Below are 17,249 nucleotides of genomic sequence, written 5' to 3' on the forward strand. Positions count from 1 at the left end.
CCTAAGGAAAAATATACCACAGAGTCTTTTTGCTCTTACATAGGCAACACATCCCTCAAATTCAAGGCATACAAGCTATGAACTATAAACTCCCCACTAAAAGTAAAGGTTTGTCCAGCTTCAGAAAAACAAGAAGACTATTTTTGGGGAATAGCCCAGTAGTAGAGCACCTGCCTAGCTTGTGTGAGGTCCTAGGTTGGGTTCCCCAAGACATCTTAAAAAAAAAAAAATTGAACATAGGTGTGGGGACTTCCGTGTCAGCAAAATAATGACACACTCAGTGAGCTCTCGATCTAATGCCAGGCAATGGTTTTTCAGGCCATGTTGCTGATTACAGGAGAATGAGTCTCTTAATGACCTTCTAGTTTCTATTATCCTCATTTTGTTGAGATAGCTTCATTTTCTCAACTTTAGTCTACATTTTGATATAGGAAGATAAGAACAAATGATGAGATTATAGAGAAACTAGAACTTTCATATGCTGTTGGTGATTAAAATAATGTAGGCTCTTTGGTAAAGAGTCTGGCAATTGATCAAAAGTCTAAACAGCTCTCAAATGACACCCTGATTCCTTATGAAGATATAACAAACCCTAGTGGAATAACATATTTCCCCAAAGAACTTGTCCATAAATATTCATAGTGTTAGTCATAAGAGCTAAAAACTGGAAACATTCCAAATACCCATCAACTAATAACAGGATGAATAAAATATAGAATATCTATATATACGCCCATGAAAAGGAATGAATAATTGGGAGGTTAAGGCAGAAGGCTAGCAAGTTCAAGGCTGGCCAGGTCTTCACAGACAGGCCAAATCTCAAAACAAAGATCAAGACCAAAACAAACCACAGCTAGCCATGCTCCTACAGCAGTACTAATGAAGTTCAGTGGGCTGCCAAAGCTGAAAAATGAAAGGAAGGATTAAAAGGGAAGGAGGAAAGAAGAGGGGAAGGAAGACAGGAGAGAGGAAAGGGGAAGGAGACGGAGAGCTATATCACTGAGCTAGACTCTAGCTTTTGGTTTTGGGGTTGTTTTTTTGTTGTTGTTTTTTGTTTTATGTTGTTGTTGTTGTTGTTGTTATTATTATTGTTTAAGACAGGGTCTTACTCTGTACCCCAAGCTAGTCTGGAACTTATGCAAGATTCCAACCTTAGCCTCTTAAGTGCTGAATTACATGCATGAATCACCCAGTCCAGGTCCAAGGTCTATTCATGATTAAAAAGATGGAAGTTGCCAGGCAGTGGTGCCACACGCCTTTAGTCCCAGCACTTAGGAGACAGAGGCAGGCAGATTTCTGAGTTCAAGGCCAGCCTGGTCTACAAGGTGAGTAGGATAGCCAGGGCTACACAGAGAAACCCTGTGTTGAAAAACCTAAATAAATAAATAAATAAATAAGCAAGGCAGCTGTCAAGGACTGACACTGAGGTCATCCTATGACTGCATGTGCACCATGTTGGCACTCACACAGGCAAAGATAATTTTTTAAGCATCAAATAGGAGCTGAAGACACAGCTCAGTGATTAAGAACACTGTTGTTTTTCCAGAGATCCCAGGTTCAGTTCCCAGCACCAACATGGAAGCTCATAACTGTCTGTAACTCCAGTTCCAGGGGAATACTACCCTCTTATCCAGCCTCTGCAGGCAGCAGGCACCATGTGGTGTACAGACATACATGCAGACAAAACACTCACATACATAAAATAAGTAAGTCTAGATGGAAAAAAAGAGAAAAGAAATAAAAAGCATCAATTAGAATTGTCTAAACCTAGTAGTCTAAAAGGTGGAAATTTTAAACCTTATCCTGCTGGTCTACCAAGAGTTTCAAGATCCATAAACCAGTTTTTCTGACTTTAAACAAGGAGCTGGTGAAAGGTGAATTTCAAGGCCTGACCCATGAAGAATCTCTTGTAATCAGTTGCTCATCAAGAAAAAAGCACAGCCAAGCGGTGGTGGCGGCGTACGCCTTTAATCCCAGCACTCTGGGAGGCAGAGGCAGGCGGATTTCTGAGTTCGAGGCCAGCCTGGTCTACAGAGCGAGTTCCAGGACAGCCAGGGCTACACAGAGAAACCCTGTCTCGAAAAAACCAAATCCAAAAAAAAAAAAAAAAAAAACCAGAGAGAGAGAGAGAGAGAGAAGCACAGAAATCTCTGTAAATCTCCAGGTGATCCTTGTGTAATAAGGCAGATCTAACTCCAGCACAGCAGGGAAAGAAAAATGCAGTCATTCGAAAAGCAGCTTGAGGGCTCCCACCAATGACGCCAAGACCCGCTTCTGATAATCAGGGCAAAGAGAGCTCAGAATTCTTAGCCATCTTAACAATGTGAATAAATATCCTTACACAAACTTCCAAAGGCCAGAGCTCCCACTTTATAAAAGAAAAAGAAAAACAAAAGAAAGGAAAAAAGAAAGGAAAAGAAAGAAGGAAAGGAAGGAAGGAAAGAAGGAAAGAAGGAAAGGAAGGAAGGAAAGAAAGAAAGGAAAGAAAAGGAAGAAAGAAAGGAAAGGAAAGGAAGGAAAAGAAAAGAAAAGAAAGAAAGACAGAAAGAGAGAAAGAAAGACAGAAAGAGAGAAAGAAAGAAAGACAGAAAGAGAGAAAGAAAGAAAGACAGAAAGAGAGAAAGAAAGAAAGACAGAAAGAAAGAAAGAAAGACAGAAAGAGAGAAAGAAAGAAAGGAAGGAAGGAAGGAAGGAAGGAAGGAAGGAAAGGAAAGACAGACAGACAGACTTGGGCAGTATAAAAAGCTCAGTGATGCCGGGCGTGGTGGCACACGCCTGTAATCCCGGCACTTGGGAGGAGAGGCAGGCAGATTTCTGAGTTCGAGGCTAGCCTGGTTTACAGAGTAAGTTCCAGGACAGCCAGGGCTACACAGAGAAACCCTGTCTTGAAAAACAAAAAAACAACAAAAAAAGCTCAGTGATAAAAAGGCACTTGAAACCAAGCCTATCACCTGAGTTCCATATCTGGAGCCCACATCAACAGGACAGAACCAGCTCTTGCAAATTGTCCTTTGACCTGAACATATGCACATGAACACACACACACACACACACACACACACACACACACACACGAGTTAAAATAAAATAAAACGTTTTTTGTTGCTAAACAATAGCTTAGCAAGAACATGTACATCTTCCTTGGAGATGCAGCTCACCAGATTCTTTCATCTGAGAGTCTGTGTCTTCGAACCCTGGAGGAAGGAGGAATGAACTCTCTTTACAACCAGGTTGTTCTCTCCCTTACTTTCCGGCTTTCCCTTACTACATGGAAACAAGCAAAGCAGTACCAGACACCTATGTGGATACCTAATGTGAACTTTGACTGTAAACATAGACTCACAGAAATCACCTGAAGGCTAAAAACTAGCTGTAGTAAATTACTCAGTGACTAATACTGCCCCCCCCCACCTTGTTATTCACTACAGATAGATTTTCAAAGTTCCAGCACTTTCCGTCCAGCTCCCTCCTGAACAGCAGCATCACTTGTAGACAACTCGCAGGCAGACAGATGTCACCTGTGGCATGGGTATGCCTGCATGGATTGCCCACATGCCTCCCCCACCCAGTTGTCTCTAGCTCCTTTGCTAAAGTAGCAGTCACAGCAACTAAGTAAGAAACGGAGAAGTGGGTGGGTCTTCTGCAGCCTGAAAAGCTGCAGGTGACTATGCCTCAAACATTACCAACCTAACACCTCTGGTAAAATCCTAGACAATGGAGACAGAGGCACAGTCCGAAGTAGCAACTGTTTCCTCAGTAAGTTCACTCTAATGTAACCACTGAAAAAAAGATAGTCTTGCTTTCAGAAACTGACTATCGACTAAGAAGCTAATTGGTACTGGTTTGAACTCATTCCCTTTGCAGCTAATTCACTGCCCATGTAGACGTCTAATGAGGGCTTTACCTGCTCTCCACTGCCAGATTTTCATTCTGCAACTCATGTGAAACGGGTAAAGTAAGCATTTTATTAACAAGTTGATACATTCACATAAATGACATATTGATGCATTTACTGCTTTTTAAAACTCTTTGTCTGAGGTTAAGGATAAGTGGTAGACACTTGCTTGGAATGCACAGGGCTCTGGGTTCTATCTCCAAACACAGCAAAAAAGAACAAAATCCAACTTTAAAAAAAAAAAAAACCTCTATCTTGGGAGCTGAAGAGATGATTCAGTCAGTGAAGTACTCACCACGTGAGCATGAAAACCAGCCTTCAGATCCTCACACCAAGATTAAAAGGCCAGGCCTGGTGACACACACACACCTGTCATCCTAGCACTGGGGAGGCAGGCAGACAGGACCAATGGAGTTTGTTGGCTAGCTAGCCTTGTTGCATTGGGGACCTCCAGGATCAGCAAGAGACCTTGACACAGAAAATGTGCAAATTGATAAGCACCTAATGTTCACCTTTGCGCCTCCCACTTGTGTGTCATGTGCACGCGCGCATACACACACACACACACACACACACACACAAAACATGTTCATAAAAAAAAAAAACCTCTCTCACAGCAGCATGTAATTAAGGTCTCTAATAATACTAAACTCGCACCTCCTCCATCTTAGTAAAGCTCCTACAGTGCCCACCGATCTCTGATCTGGTGCTCAGCTATGGAAGCTAGGATCCACCCCCACCCTATACTGTGTCATTATGTAGCTCAACTGTCCTGGAACTCCAGAGCATCCCACCTCAGCCTCCAGAGGTCTGGCCTAAGAGGAATGTACTGCAACCCCTGGTTATCACCGGGACATTTCTTAAAGTGTTTTCTCAGCATGGAATAGTATAAAGTAACTGACTGGGAAAACCAGCAAAGTGTCATTATCTTCACACCTGAAATAAACCTTTCCTAACTCACAATGTCACTGGTGACATAAAGCAGAATATTTGTTGTTTTATACCTTGAGAGTAGAGAGTGTACTGCGACTCACGAGGTTCTGGTAAATCTAAACCGTGCCTTGTCCAGAAAAGTCCTCCTTCATTATTTAACAATTGGTTTGGGAATAAGTGTCTTTTTACTAGAGCTATGAGTTTTCGCATATCTGATTCATCTCACCAGAAAATGTTTAACTTCAAAATAATGACAGAATTTTTAAAAGATGTGATTCTTTTTTTTTTTTTTTCTGCATGAAGAGGCGCTTAGAAATGAGCTCTCCAGCCACTGGCTCTGTGGGCAAAGCCTTTGCCCCCAAGCCTGAGCCGAGGCTGACTGCAAGGCCCCCAGGGTTGAAGGTGAAGGCCACCTCCGCTGCCCTCCGCATGGTGTGTTCCTTGTGTGCAGGTGGCACCTCCAGCCTGGACTCATGGTTCCTGCACCGAGGGAGTTAAATGAGATCACAAAAGCAGAATCCCTTGACAGATGCAGCTCTTTTATTTTAAAAATCAGCATAATCACAGTTCCACTGGCTCAAAATGCAGACTGTGGAAGGCCAGTGTTACCTGAGTAAACAAGGAGTGGGCAGTAATAACAGAGCTGCTGCCATTATTGAGCAGCCTGCAGGTGCCAGGCCCTGTGAAATGCCCTTTAAATATCAGCTTTCCAAAGTCCTCACCACAACCAAGCACGGCTGCTTGGCCAAGCTCAAAACACTCTATGGGGCTTCACTCAGGCCCATTACCACAGAGCGTGGACCTCCTTCCCACTGCATCAACAGCTCTCGCCCTAGACAGGCTGCCAGGGCCCAGCGTGGGGTGCATTTGCTGCTGACTCCCAGCGTCCAGCAGATGATGCAATCACAAAGCTAGACTGCATCTCCAGGGAAGCAGAGGAGGCTGTAATTTACTCAGCCCACAAAGAGCTTTAATTGAGCAAATTGCTCAAAAGCCAGAGAGCTAAGGAACTACAAAGCCATAGTGAAGGGTTCCCATTGGGGAAGGAAGGAAAGTGTGTGTGTGTGTGTGTGTGTGTGTGTGTGTGTACAGGAACATGCACAAGCCAGCTGGTCTTTTAAAGAGATAGCTGCTCAAAAGCCAGAGAGCTAGGTGACTAACATAGCCATTGAAGGGTTCCCATTGGGTAAGAAAAGAAAGAGGGTGTGTGTGTGTATATGAGTGTGTGTGTGTGTACCAGAGTGTGCCCTTGTGATGGACATCACAGAACAATCTCAAGTACTGTCCAGCTTTTTAGTGTTCCTAAGACGAGCTTTCTCAATGGCCTGGATGGCACTAACAGTGAGCTTCAGTCTCTTGTCTTAGTCATGCCCTGGCCTCCTTGTCGCTGGAATTACAAACTCCACCAGTGTCTAGCTTTATTATCTACTGTCCTAATAATGATGCTTTCCAGGTAGCTCTGCCAAAATACCATACTCCTGCCAGTCTGTGTGAGGATCACTACTGCTCAGCATCTGTAGGATTCGGAGTTGCCTACTTCAACTTGGATGTGTGGGAATATGGCATTGTGGATTGAATCTGTTTCCTCTGTTACACACAAGGCTGAACAGACATAATACATGGGTTTCGTTCTCACTTTCCAAGTGTCCCATGCGCATGCAGCACCTTGCTGAAGGAGTCTCCTCTCTGAGCAGAGGCTGGCTATGCACGTACCATGCTCCATTAACTTCCAGAAGCTTTCTCATTATGCTCTTCCCCTGCTTCCTGGGTGTTTGAATATGTATGAGCCTATTTCTGGACTGCTTATGGTATTCAATTGATCTATCATTATTAATTTGTCAAAAGCAGCATTATGTTGTTTGAAGTATCAGTTCTTGGTCTCTGGCAGAGAAGTTTCCCAATTTTTCTTTCAAGAGTAACCTGCCCCCTTTTAGAAGCAGTTTATCCACATCTTCATTTCTGCTGTGGCTACACAAAGCACAAAAACGTTTCCAGAGGCCTGACATCTCTGCAACACTGGCCAGCCCTGGAACTTCTGTGGTTCCATATTACTCAAAGTCACTCCAGAGAGCTTTTAGTTTTGTTTTTTTTTCCTACAAAATCTTACACATATTTTGTTGAATTTATCTTCAGGGGTAGGACTATCTATCCATCAGTAAGAGAATCTTGCCTGGCCCATGCTAAGGGCTGCATTTCATCAACAGCACCACAAATATACATATTTGCTACAATTTACAACTGTTGAAAACCATGGATCTGGAGGTGGGGTATAAAATTTTTTTTTTGTAAAAGGAAAAGATATCTTAGTTAAAACTGTCCTAAAGAAATGTTGGGCGTGGTAGCATATGCCTTTAATCCCAACACTACAGAGGCAGAGGTAGAGGCAGGCAAGAAACTGTACATTGAAGGCCTGCCTGAATTTACGAGTTGCATGCCAGCCAAGACTACAGAGTGAGACCCAGTCTTAAAACAACATCAACAAAATGTCCCCTGAAGGCCTGTGTGTTTAAGGCTTGGTTCTCAGCGGAGCACTGCTGGGAGGGGGAAAGCAGTAAGCAGTGGGTACTTTCGGTCACTGGGAGAAGGTGCCCTTAAAGGAGAGTGAGCGACACTGGACTCTTCACTCTCTGGTCACAAGGCCCTACCAATATGCTCTCACTGTGATACGCTGTGGCCAGTTGGTGGTCATGGAGAGGAAACTCCAAAACTATTAGTCAAACTTTTCTCTTTATGGGTTGATTATATCCAGTATTTGCTCTGGGGATAAAAAGCAGGGACTTGAGATAGTTATCATAAATATGAGTATTACTTTACTAAAGCTTTTAAATCAAAGTCTACCAAAACAGTGATTTAATTTCATTTTAGTGCTAGAATGACTGTTTTGTTGAAGACATTTAATGAACCTAAATGTCACATTAAAAAGCATTCTAAAGCTGGGCGGTGATGGTGCACGCCTGTAATCCCAGCACTCTGGGAGGCAGAGGCAGGCGGATTTCTGAGTTCGAAGCCAGTCTGGTCTACAGAGTGAGTTCCAGGACAGCCGGGGCTATACAGAGAAACCCTGTCTTGAAAAAACCAAATCCAAAAAAAAAAAAGCATTCTAAGCCAAGCACTGGTAGCACATGCCTTTAATCCCAGCAATAGGGAGACAGAGGCAGGAGAATCTCTGAGTTTGAGGCCAGTCTGGTCTACAGAGCAAGTTCCAGGACAGCCAAGGCCACACTGAAAACCCCTGTCTCAAAACCAAAAGAAAAAAAGAAAAAACAAAAAACAAAACAAAACAAAAAAAAAAACATTCTAAGGCCAGGTGTGGAGGCACACACCTTTAGTCCTAGCACTTGGAAAGCAAAGGAAGCAGATCTCTGTGAGTTTGAGGCCAGGCTGGTCTACATAGTGAATTCCAGGACAGCCAGTGTTAGATTAAGAGATCCTGTCTCAAAAACAAAGTATTCTAAACCCCAATGTTCAAAAGCCCTTATATTTATCAATAATGGATTAATTACAATCCAGGAGCTGCACGATTGCCTCTCAGAGGCCTAAGTTATTGCTGAAGATACCACACAGGGAAATGGGAAAGAGATATAATTATATCTTACTTAAGAATATATTAAAAATAAAGTAAAATCTAGAGACTAGAGAGCTAGGGGTGTGGCTCAGTGAAGAGCATTTTTCCTAGCCTGAGTTCCATCTTCAGCATCTCACACGTACATACATGCACACTCGCACACATGCACACACACGCACACAGAAATCCAGAATGGTTTTCAAGTCATCAACCTCAAGAGAAAAAGAGATGAATAAATGATGACAAGACTGAAACTCATTAATACACACACCACTTTCTAGGCCTGAGAATGCAGAGTTCTTACATCTCATGGCCGCCTCCTTGCTCTCGTCTGGTTCGACGAATCTGTCATCATATAGTTTTTGTAAAATTGAACACTGTTCTATCAATGGCATGTTTTAAGGTTTTGAGGTTTTGGTTGGTTTTGGTTTTGAAACAGAGGCTCACAAAGTAATGCTGGTTGGCCTCCAACTCACTTGTAGACCTGGCCGTCCTTGAATTCACAGAGATCCCCCACCTCTGTCCCCTGCATACTGAGATTGAAGTGTGTACCACCATGTAGCCAGCACACCTTAAGAATCAAATGTAAAGTTGAAAAGTTGGTCAAAGGGAGATGAAGCAACAGCTCAGCAGTCAGGACTGCTTACTGTGAGGCCACGGGCGCAGTCAGGCAGAGACAGCCAGAGGTCCTCCTCCCGAGTGGCTCGCCTACAGCAGGTGCTACTACAATGAGCACGAATGTGGTGGAGAGATGGAAGAGAAAGAGAAGCAGAGCATTTTGTGCACAATGAAGGGAGGCAGAACTGAAGATTCAAAGGTAGTGAGGAACCGCCTGATGTGAACAGCTACAATGTCACCTGACTGGTCCTGGCCCAGGCTGTGCAGCTAAGGTCAATGTCTGGGTCGGTGGCCATGGGACGGCAGGGGTCTGTGCCATGCATGGGCCATGTTATCACCAAAGGCCATGCAGACATCCCTGGTCGGGGCTGCCTCCCGGGGCCGTGCTTACGTCCAAGGCCTGCGCAGAGCTGCTCTTGCCCCTTGCTGGCTGTACTACTCTGGAGAGCGCTCCCCACCTTACCTGGGCAGCACAGCAGAGCTGGTCCTGGGGAGCCATCCCTGAGATGTGAGTGCAGGGGAGCAGGTCCTGCCGCTCATTCGCCTTTTGTGTGTTTTGTCCTTTTATCTTATTTCATTTTCTTTTGTTTTCTTTTAGGGGGAGGTTGTAAGGGCAGAGGGCACTTACGAAGAGACAGGGAGATGGGATTGGGGTACATGATGCAAAATTCACAAAGAATTAATAAAAAGACTTTTGGCTTTTGTTTTGTTTTTTGTTTTTTTAAAGAAAGCGCTTACTGGGCTGGAGATATGGCTCAGTGGTTAGAAGCACTCACTGTTCTTCCAGAGGTCCTGAGTTCAATTCCCAGCGATGAAATTACAGTGGGAATTACAGATGGTGGCTCACAAGCATCTGTAATGGGATCCGATGCCCCCTATTGGTGTGTCTGAGGAAAGCAACAGTGTACTCACATACATGAAATAAATAAACCATTAAAAAGAAAAAAGAAAAAGACAGTGCTTCCTGCTCTCGCAGAAAACCGGGTTCCCAGCACATCACTCACAATCATCCCTAACTCTAATTCCAAGAGATCTAACACCCTCTTCTGGCTTCCAAGGGCACTTTTGCACATAGTGATGACATATGCGTGTATAACACTTATATACACTTTTTTTTGTTTGGTTTTTTGTTTGTTTGGTTGGTTGGTTGGTTGGTTTTTCGAGACAGGGTTTCTCTGTATAGCCCTGGCTGTCCCAGAACTCACTCTGTAGACCAGGCTGGCCTCGAACACAGAAATCCGCTGCCTCCCAAGTGCTGGGAATACAGGCGTGCGCCACCACCGCTTTATACACACTTTTAAAAAGCTAGCCAGATATACTATAAACTTTGGTTGCAGGACATGAGAAGTCCAGGCTGCACTGAGCTGGCGGCTTCAGCTCAGTGACTAGCTGTCAAGGTGCTGCAAGGTAGCTGGTAGGCCGCTGGGGAGAAGAGTCATTAACAGCCTTCGTTAACAGCCTTCCTCCCTCGGTTGTAGGCTCTGCAGGCTACACAACCTCCCGGGCAAGATGTATCCACCGTGCAACAGTGTATGACAGTTATGGGAATAACCGACTGCTTTGTGTTTGGATTTGAGGCCTGCTCCACAGGAGAGAATTCTCGCCAGGTACTAGAAATCTGGTCAAAAGCCTGATGCTGCAGGGATCCCGGGCTGTGGGGAAGAAGCTACTAGTGTTGTGCTAAATAAATGTATTGTGTCCATCAAATTGTTTTCTAAATATTTATATTTATGCCCACAGACTAGTGCTGCTATCAGCTCTGGTCAAAATAACACTTTTGTGCAGCAGGTAATAGTTTCTGAAGAGACTCATAACTGGCTGAAGCGCTAAGAATAAGTAATTGCTGAATGCTGTCATAAATAGGATATCTTTAATATATATTCTTTTTTTCTCTCTCCCTCTACCCACCTCCCCACCTCCAACACACACACACACACACACACACACACACACACACACACACGCACGCACGCACACACATTCAGAAAACATCAAAGAAGAAGGTATGGAGGATGCAGGAGAAATGGAAATGGCTCCCTGGTTACAAGCACTTACTGCTCGCCTCGCAGAGAATCAGGGCTCAGTTCCCAGCATCCACAGAGTGACTCACAATTGTCTGTAACTTCAGTCCTAGGGGATCAGATGCCCTCTTCTGCCTTTCACTAGCACCACATATACACGTGGTTCACACACATACACTCATACACATATAATAAAGGAAAACTTTTTTAATTTAAGGAATACATGGTGGAGAGCAATGGACGACGACGCCTTTTGTCCACAGCCTCTAGCTTCCACATGTGCACACAAACACATGCACCCGTGCACATGATACCACAAAGACAGACAAGATAGATCTCATTTTGATATTAAGTTCAAACAATTAGCTGAATATACATTAATTCAATAACATCTGACACAACTGTTAGGAAGTGGTGGTTCGAAGACTAAGACAGTCTTCAAAGTAATACGTGTGCATTAGTGAGCGCTATCACAGCCACTAGAAAAAGCAAACACACCTACAAATTAGCACTATAAGTTGACGCTAGAAGAGCCTAAAGACAATAACACATAGTATTATTGCTACTTGAGAACACCCCACCCCATCAGGCTGAGTTGGTCAATAAAAATACAGAAGCCACATAATTTGGAAGTTTCCAGTAACCATGATGTTTAACTACAGAAACAAGTGAAATCATGTTATTTAACTGCATAGCCCACAAATATTTTTCATACTAAATCTCAAAACTTTTTTTTGATGTGAAAAAAAATACAAGAGCACAAATCTTTCATTTATTTACTCTCCATTACTTTAAATCTAGGATGGGTACAGCATCCCACAGATTCTGTGTCCAATGGCAGGAAGGTTGCTTTGGAATTTGGCACAAACCATGCCACTGTTTCCGTGGGCCTGAGTTACTTTCCCCCAGATCACTCTGGCTTTGTTTGGTTTGCCTCGAGGAGTCACAGAATTGTTTTTTGCTAAGAACATCTCTTGCCTAAGTAGAACTCAGTTTCATCTCGGGCATAAACATCTTCAATTTTAAGAAGAGCTGTGTGCTCTCTTTGGTTCCGGAGACCTTGCTGTGGCCTTGCACCACAGCCTTCCAGACATGCTTGCTTTTGGAAGTCCTGTTCCCAGCATGCCTCCACAGGCGCCAAGATGACAGAAAGAGGAAGACCCAAATCTCAAAACTTGATGTACCCATTCACATTAGCATACTTCAGAAGTTCAGCAGACACAGGCTCCTGGCTAATAGGATATTATATAAGCTGCCGAAAGGGAATGTAGCAGGAGAAATGCTACAGAAATCCCAACCTCACAGTCCCTGACACTGGAAGACAGCACAGAGGACAAGCTGGAGTGAGTTCTCTCCTTCCACCTTGCAGGCCCTGGGACTGAACGCTGGCCTCATGTTTGGTACCAAGTGCCTTTAGCAGCTGAGCGATCTGTCCAGCCTCCTCACTCTAATTCTGAAGTAAATGAGTTAAACTTTAAAAATAACCAACAGTAACCAGCTATTTCATCAGATTGCCCATTACCTTCTGGTCAAAGCCCTATGCAGTATTGATTTTATAACACTGTTTTCAGCACATTTTAACTACTCTTGCTGTTACTTGAGATTAACCATAACTTTCTTCTTCTCTAACCAGTTCCTCACACACACACACACACACACACACACACACCTTAATTCACTAAACTATTCAAAGTTATTTTAAAAATGTTTCAGGAGCTGTGGAGATGCTCACGGTTTAATAAGAGCACCTGCTGCTCTTGCAGGGGATGGGCTTGGGGTCCCAGCACCTACAGAAACTTTCAACCATTTGGAACTGCAGTTTCAAAAAATCTCACACCCTCCTCTGGCCTCTAAGGATACCAGGTATGTATGTAGTACCTACATTCATAAACACACATAAAATAATAATCTTTAGAAGAAGGGGAAGAGGAGAAGGAGCAGGAAGAGGAAGAAGAAGAGGAGGAACTTCCAGTCACTCCTACAACCTGAACAGACTTTTGTCACCCAGGCATGAGCAACAGAAAGACAACAAAAGATCTCAGAAAGAGGGGAGAGGGGGGATTGTGTTTCAGAAGGAGCGCCACGGAGCAAACTCACAGAAGCTACAGAAAATAAAGTAGAGTTGAGCAATCTCAGACTTGGCGTTACAGTGGTATTTCAAAAGGACAAGAACCAGATAGCCTTCTACCACTTACATGATGATTCAACTCAACCACAAACACAGTAAGGAAAGTGTCTACAGTATGCACCAAAGCAACCTCTTCACTCTCCCCTCCTACCCCACCTGGCTCCAGGAGAACTGCTGTAGAACCACTCTGCAAAAATCTGGCTGGCCCAAGCATTTGTGTGGTGGGGGAGGGGCGTGCACTGGGGACTGAACTCAAGGCCTCACACACCCCAGACACACTCTGCCACTGAGCTATATTCCCAGCCTTAACATCTCAGTTTTCTTAACTCACTAGGCTTAATTTCCACACCTGACAGAGTGTCTATCATAAACAGAAACAAGTTCTGCATGTAGGAAAGCAGATAGCTGGACTGGGAGTGTCTACACTTCTACAAGATTATGTATTTGAATGGCAGTAACCATTTTGGCACTCAAGTTTAAAATAAATGACACAGGATGCTTACTAGTTTTCACCATATAATCTCTACCAAATGACATCATGCAGTCACCATGTATTTACTACTGTGTAAAATGTAAACTTACTAAGAAAATGGAAATTACACCTCAGGGGTTCTCGATCCTCAGTTGTACCTGGTGTGCAGAAGCCTATCCTTTTCTATTGTTTTGTCTTTTACTCATGTACGTGTGTGTGTGTGTGTGTGTGTGTGTGTGTGTGTGTGTGTGTGCTTACCAGCCTTTGACTGCATACCTGGGGCCCCCGAGACCAAGTATTTTCCTCAATCACTCTCCATCTTACTTTCTAAAACTAAGACATTCACAAACCTACAGCTCCCCCAGTTAGCCTGACTGGTGATGCACCAAGTCCCCAAGATCAGCAGGTCTCCACCCCCACAGGCATGCTGTGCCACAACTGGCTTTAATGAGGGTACCAGGAATTAGAATTCAGTTCCTCATTTTATCCACCAAGCCAACTCACTGGCCCCAAAGTTTTGCTGGTTTCTCTGGGTAGCCCTGGATGTCCTGGAACTCAACTCTGTAGATCCATCTGCTTATGTTTCACCAGTGCTGAGATTAAAGGTGTGTACCAACTTTTTTTTCTTTTTTAATTGTTGGGGATAAGGGTACCAGTGTACTCCATAGAGTTGGCTCTCTCTTTCCCACCATTATGTGGGTTCCTGAGAACAAACTCTGGGAACTGGGCTTTCCAGGCAGGCAGTTTTACCTGCTGAGCATCATCTCACAGTCCCAGATTTTGCTTTTAGAAAGTAAAATGAGCCAGATGTGCTGGCTGGCATACACCTTTGAGCCCAAGAGGTGGAAGCAGGCAGATGTCTTTTGAGTTTCAGGCCCGCCTGGGTCTAGCTATTCAGGCCAGCTAAAACTGCACAGTGAGACTCTGTCTCAAAAGAACAAAGCAGGCCTAGAGTAGCCGGCTTCACTTTAATCCCCTTTAATCCCAGCAGACACAAGCAGCTCTGAGACTTCCAGGCCGGCCAGCACTGCATGTCTCAAAATAAATAATTTTCTAAGTAAAATGAATAAGAAAATGACTCTTTTAGTTCACAGGACTTCGTGTGACAAATCACCAGTGAAGTCTTTAAGCACCCATCTACACTTAAAATAGTTCCTAAGCCACACAAGGTGCTCACAACAAGTATCCTGTGTAATTTGTCCTTGTATGCAAAGATCTAAAACACACCAATATATTAGTAAAGATTGTATCTATCATATTTTTGAGCTTTTTACTTCTTATGCTGTTTCTATGAGAATCATGTGTTACTGTTAAAAAAGAAAAAAATAAGGCAAGAATCTGGCCAGTGCAATCTGAGATTGGAGTGACCATAATCACTAAATAAAAAGCATCTAGGGGCTTTGAAGACAGAGCCTTGCCTCATATGGACAAGCTCATCCAGGCCTGCAATACAATGGACAAATTACTTTTGGTGGATCATGTTAAAAATCATTACAAAATGACTTAATCTCAAAAAGACCCTTAAGGAAAAAGTAAGTCAGAAGGCGGATATTATTGTAATAACTGAGTCACAAGGTGGGGGAAAAAAAACCTTGATCCAAAATAAAAATTTAAACCTACTAAATGACAGGGAATCGATCTAGTGAAAACAGTTCATTTTGTGTCAATTTCACCTCATTTTGTAAAAAGTAAACCTAGTAAAGTTACTAAATATACCAGATTGTGCAAACATTGCATGTTACTTTGCCCCTAAGCAATCCCCGAGTTCGTTTTTCTCAATTCTAGAGCAACAAATAAGTACAGTTCATGAGTGCAGAAGGTATTGTAGTGGCCCCAGCAAAAGGGATGGGTACAAAAGAATACAATGTAACACTGCACACCCTAGGGCTCACAAAGAGCTTACTGCTGCAGTGGCGGGAACAGGACAGAAAGCGAGGCTAATCAAGAGTACCTTTTACTTTTAATGAAAAGTGGATACATTTGCTCTTAAACACAAGACTAGTGAAAGATATACAGGCAAGCTCTTAAGGATTCAGGGTATGGGATTTTAGCTGGGTGGATTTCATCAGTAACACCACAAAACCAACCCCTATTCTCTGGTTTAAGTGTACACACATACATATTGGTTGAAAATGGGTTGAAATCCAACTAATCCACCTAACAAGGCTAAAATAAATGGCACCCGAATTCAGACGCCTTCGTATGCCGAGAAGGCAGATCGCAACTATGCTATTTTACCTAGGACCTATTCACCCTGGCTACAAAGATTTCTCGTTTTAATATTAGCTCTATGAAAGCCCGACTCCCTAAGAGACCCGCCTCGCTCGCCAGTTTTCTTGGTCCTGGGCCTCCGCCCTACCCAGCCCGCCATCGCGTTTGCAGACCGACCCGCAGGAGCGGTCCCCACACTTTGGCGGGCCGGGTGGCTGGGAATCGCAGGCCGGGATACCCGCAGGAGAACCCACAGCCACGCGCGCCACCACCCCCCGCACGGGTCCCGGCCCGCGGACACCCGCCCGCCCAACCGCCGCCCGGCGCGCAGGCAGCCCAACCGCCGTCCCGGCCCAACCAACGCGGGAGGGGAGAGAGGAGCGCACGGCCGGCCGGGCATGCGAGCCGTTCGGGGGGCACGGGGCAGGCTGCGCGCCGGGGAGTCGAGGCGGGCGGCGCCGAAGCCCACGCTGTACACGGGGCCCGGACGGCTTCCCGGAGGGGACTCTCCCCTCTCCGCGTAGAAGGTGCAGATGGTTTGACCCCCCACCCCGAGCGAGGTGCCTCGTCCCAGCCCCGGCTGGACTGTACCATCGGGCGGTGCCGCCGGGATTGCTCCCCCCACCACTACCATCAGTTCCCCCCCCACCCGGGTCCGCGGTCGGTTGGCCCCGGCCGGGCGCTGAGACGCAGAAAGAGCTGGGCGCCATTTTGGGTGGGACTAAGCAAAGACGAAACACTCTCCCAGGCGATGGGATACTCTGGACCCCGGTTTATCCGGTTCCCTTAATCCTTTAGGTACTTACACGACGTTGGGTGAGGGGAGCTGGAAGATCAGTGGGTCCCGGATCCTCTCTCCCTAGGGGTGATGGAAATCAAACCCCCCCGCCGCCTCCAGGTGGTTCTTCCCGCCGCAGAGTGGGAGCAGCATAAAAGGCGGGGTCTTATTAGCATAATCTGCCTGGCAACCTGATCTCAACGCTATGTGATTGGTTAAACTCTGAAAGTCCCATGCTGTTCCTAGAGACCAGGAACGCTGAGCCGAACTGACAAGCCCAGATTTAAGAGTCATGACGAAAATCCTGGGACGCTAATTCAGTCGGCAGAGAAGTCAAAAGGAGATTCACACAATGGCCCAATGACTGAAGGCCTCTTTATTTCGTGCTCTGCAGTTCATGTAAAACCCAATAGAAGAGCGGGTCTCTGGCGGTGCTCGCCTGCGTTTGTACTCTAAGCCAATCAGAAAGCCCCGCTGTTTGCATTCAGGGTCAAGGCCCATCTAAGAACCTTGGCGGGCAAGTGAAGGGGCACGGTTCAGTATGCTTGAGCGTCCACTGTGGAATACCCAATGCACACCCGAGTTCCCAGCCCATCTGTCCCACACACACGGGTCCTGGGAAGCTCTC

At 45.0% G+C, this 17,249-nt stretch overlaps 1 protein-coding gene across 3 annotated transcripts in view; it reads right to left on the reverse strand.

Moving 5' to 3' along the window:
- The window catches only part of Prdm10 (PR/SET domain 10), a 109,468-nt gene extending 92,553 nt beyond the window's left edge, over positions 1–16,915 (reverse strand). For all 3 annotated transcript variants that reach the window (XR_007978873.1, XM_052188762.1, XM_052188761.1), the window contains exon 1: positions 16,650–16,915. The gene's annotated coding sequence lies outside the window, so the exon portion shown is untranslated. The remainder of the gene's footprint in view (positions 1–16,649) is intronic.
- Between the last annotated feature and the right edge of the window lie 334 nt (positions 16,916–17,249).

This window comes from Apodemus sylvaticus, chromosome 7 (genome assembly GCF_947179515.1).
Source record: "Apodemus sylvaticus chromosome 7, mApoSyl1.1, whole genome shotgun sequence".
Lineage (NCBI taxonomy): Eukaryota > Metazoa > Chordata > Mammalia > Rodentia > Muridae > Apodemus > Apodemus sylvaticus.